We start from the raw sequence: 4,627 nt of genomic DNA, 5'->3' as shown, positions 1-4,627 counted from the left end.
AGCAAAAGGGATGAGAAGGATCATCATATTATTGGAGAAGAGAAACATCCTACTTCTGATTATTTCATTCCAATATCTTTTACGACTTATGAAGATTCCCTGAGCAAGCCATTGACTTTTGTTTTGAATGGTCTACAGCAGTGTGGGGCAGTAAGACACATGAGAGCTAAGTTCCGGTGCTGCTGAAGTCAATGAACTATAATAACATTCACTCATATGGACATCTCTGTCCCTGAGTATCCTCATCTTTAAAATGACAAAGGGGCTTGGTAGGTGACTTTTTCTTCAAAGCATCTATAGCTTTAAAAATCAATGGTCCTGTGAAAGAAGAAAAACCAACAACACATTTTATAAATAAAGAAAAGAAAGATACTGGAAACCGAAGGCTACTGAACTTAATAAGCATGATTATCAGGATATCATCCAGGAGAACTTCCCCAACCTAGTAGGGCAGGCCAACATTCAAATTCAGGAAATACAGAGAATGCCACAAAGATACTCCTCCAGAAGAGCAACTCCAAGACACATAATTGCCAGATTCACCAAAGTTGAAATGAAGGAAAAAATCTTAAGGGCAGCCAGAGAGAAAGGTCGGGTTACTCACAAAGGGAAGCCCATCAGACTAACAGCAGATCTCTCGGCAGAAACTCTACAAGCCAGAAGAGAGTGGGGGCCAATATTCAACGTTCTTAAAGAAAAGAATTTTCAACCCAGAATTTCATATCCAGCCAAACTAAGTTTCATAAGTGAAGGAGAATAAAATCCTTTACAGATAAGCAAATGCTTAGAGATTTTGTCACCACCAGGCCTGCCTTACAAGAGACCCTGAAGGAAGCCCTAAACATGGAAAGGAACAACCGGTACCAGCCATTGCAAAAACATGCCAAAATGTAAAGACCATCGAGGCTAGGAAGAAACTGCATCAACTAACGAGCAAAATAACCAGTTAATATCATAATGACAGGATCAAGTTCACACATAACAATATTAACCTTAAATGTAAATGGACTAAATGCTCCAATTAAAAGACACAGACTGGCAATCTGGATAAAAAGTCAAGACTCATCAGTCTGCTGTATTCAGGAGACCCATCTCACATGCAGAGACATACATAGGCTCAAAATAAAGGGATGGAGGAAGATCTACCAAGCAAATGGAGAACAAAAAAAAGCAGGGGTTGCAATCCTAGTCTCTGATAAAACAGACTTTAAACCATCAAAGATCAAAAGAGACAAAGAAGGCCATTACATAATGGTAAAGGGATCAATTCAACAGGAAGAGCTAACTATCCTAAATATATATGCACCCAATACAGGAGCACCCAAATTCATAAAGCAAGTCCTTAGAGACTTACAAAGAGACTTAGACTCCCATACAATAATAATGGGAGACTTCAACACTCCACTGTCAACATTAGACAGATCAACGAGACAGAAAGTTAACAAGGATATCCAGGAATTGAACTAAGCTCTGCACCAAGCAGACCTAATAGACATCTATAGAACTCTCCACCCCAAATCAACAGAATATACATTCTTCTCAGCACCACATCGCACTTACTCCAAAATTGACCACATAATTGGAAGTAAAGCACTCCTCAGCAAATGTAAAAGAACTGAAATTATAACAAACTGTCTCTCAGACCACAGTGCAATCAAACTAGAACTCAGGACTAAGAAACTCAATCAAAACCGCTCAACTACATGGAAACTGAATAACCTGCTCCTGAATGACTACTGGGTACATAACGAAATGAAAGCAGAAATAAAGATGTTCTTTGAAACCAATGAGAACAAAGATACAACATACCAGAATCTCTGGGACACATTTAAAGCAGTGTGTAGAGGGAAATTTATAGCACTAAATGCCCACAAGAGAAAGCAGGAAAGATCTAAAATTGACACTCTAACATCACAATTAAAAGAACTAGAGAGGCAAGAGCAAACACATTCAAAAGCTAGCAGAAGGCAAGAAATAACTAAGATCAGAGCAGAACTGAAGGAGATAGAGACACAAAAAATCCTCCAAAAAATCAATGAATCCAGGAGTTGGTTTTTTGAAAAGATCAACAAAATTGACAGACCGCTCGCAAGACTAATAAAGAAGAAAAGAGAGAGGAATCAAATAGACGCAATAAAAAATGATAAAGGGGATATCACCACCGACCCCACAGAAATACAAACTACCATCAGAGAATACTATAAACACCTCTACGCAAATCAACTAGAAAATCTAGAAGAAATGGATAATTTCCTGGACACTTACACTCTCCCAAGACTAAACCAGGAAGAAGTTGAATCCCTGAATAGACCAATAGCAGGCTCTGAAATTGAGGCAACAGTTAATAGCCTACCCACCAAAAAAAGTCCAGGACCAGATGGATTCACAGCTGAATTCTACCAGAGGTACAAGGAGGAGCTGGTACCATTCCTTCTGAAACTATTTCAATCAATAGAAAAAGAGGGAATCCTCCCTAACTCATTTTATGAGGCCAACATCATCCTGATATCAAAGCCTGGCAGAGACACAACAAAAAAAGAGAATTTTAGACCAATATCCCTGATGAACATCGATGCAAAAATTCTCAATAAAATACTGGCAAACCGGATTCAGCAGCACATCAAAAAGCTTATCCACCATGATCAAGTGGACTTCATCCCTGGGATGCAAGGCTGGTTCAACATTCGCAAATCAATAAACGTAATCCAGCATATAAACAGAACCAAAGATAAGAACCACATGATTATCTCAATAGATGCAGAAAAGGCTTTTGACAAAATTCAACAGCCCTTCATGCTAAAAACGCTCAATAAATTCGGTATTGATGGAACGTACCTCAAAATAATAAGAGCTATTTATGACAAACCCACAGCTAATATCATACTGAATGGGCAAAAACTGGAAAAATTCCCTTTGAAAACTGGCACAAGACAGGGATGCCCTCTCTCACCACTCCTATTCAACATAGTGTTGAAAGTTCTGGCTAGGGCAATCAGGCAAGAGAAAGAAATCAAGGTTATCCAGTTAGGAAAAGAAGAAGTCCAATTGTCCCTGTTTGCAGATGACATGATTGTATATTTAGAAAACCCCATTGTCTCAGCCCAAAATCTCCTTAAGCTGATAAGCAACTTCAGCAAAGTCTCAGGATACAAAATTAATGTGCAAAAATCACAAGCATTCTTATACACCAGTAACAGACAAGCAGAGAGCCAAATCAGGAATGAACTTCCATTCACAATTGCTTCAAAGAGAATCAAATACCTAGGAATCCAACTTACAAGGGATGTAAAGGACCTCTTCAAGGAGAACTACAAACCACTGCTCAGTGAAATCAAAGAGGACACAAACAAATGGAAGAACATACCATGCTCATGGATAGGAAGAATCAATATCGTGAAAATGGCCATACTGCCCAAGGTTATTTATAGATTCAATGCCATCCCCATCAAGCTACCAATGACTTTCTTCACAGAATTGGAAAAAACTGCTTTAAAGTTCATATGGAACCAAAAAGAGCCCGCATTGCCAAGACAATCCTAAGTCAAAAGGACAAAGCTGGAGGCGTCACGCTACCTGACTTCAAACTATACTACAAGGCTACAGTAACCAAAAGAGCATGGTACTGGTACCAAAACAGAGATATAGACCAATGCAACAGAACAGAGTCCCCAGAAATAATACCACACATCTACATCCATCTGATCTTTGACAAACCTGAGAGAAACAAGAAATGGGAAAGGATTCCCTATTCAATAAATGGTGCTGGGAAAATTGGCTAGCCATAAGTAGAAAGCTGAAACTGGATCCTTTCCTTACCCCTTATACGAAGGTTAATTCAAGATGGATTAGAGACTTAAATGTTAGACCTAATACCATAAAAACCCTAGAAGAAAATCTAGGTAGTACCATTCAGGACATAGGCATGGGCAAGGACCTCATGTCTAAAACACCAAAAGCAACGGCAGCAAAAGCCAAAATTGACAAATGGGATCTAATTAAACTAAAGAGCTTTTGCACAGCAAAAGAAACTACCATCAGAGTGAACAGGCAAACTACAGAATGGGAGAAAATTTTTGCAACCTACTCATCTGACAAAGGGCTAATATCCAGAATCTACAAAGAACTCAAACAAATATACAAGAAAAAAACAAACAATCCCATCAAAAAGTGGACAAAGGATATGAACAGACATTTCTCAAAAGAAGACATTCATACAGCCAACAGACACATGAAAAAATGCTCATCATCACTCGCCATCAGAGAAATGCAAATCAAAACCACAATGAGATACCATCTCACACCAGTTAGAATGGCAATCATTAAGAAGTCAGGAAACAACAGGTGTTGGAGAGGATGTGGAGAAATAGGAACACTTTTACACTGTTGGTGGGATTGTAAACTAGTTCAACCATTATGGAAAACAGTATGGTGATTCCTCAAGGATCTAGAACTAAATATACCATATGACCCAGCCATCCCAATACTGGGTATGTACCCAAAGGATTATAAATTATTCTACTACAAAGACACATGCACACGTATGTTTATTGCGGCACTATTCACAATAGCAAAGACTTGGAATCAACCCAAATGTCCATCTGTGACAGACTGGATTAAGAAAATGTGG

The sequence above is a fragment of the Trachypithecus francoisi genome, unplaced genomic scaffold (assembly GCF_009764315.1).
Source record: "Trachypithecus francoisi isolate TF-2019V2 unplaced genomic scaffold, Tfra_2.0 Lachesis_group15, whole genome shotgun sequence".
Taxonomy (NCBI): Eukaryota; Metazoa; Chordata; class Mammalia; order Primates; family Cercopithecidae; genus Trachypithecus; species Trachypithecus francoisi.
This window is presented reverse-complemented; position numbering follows the sequence as displayed.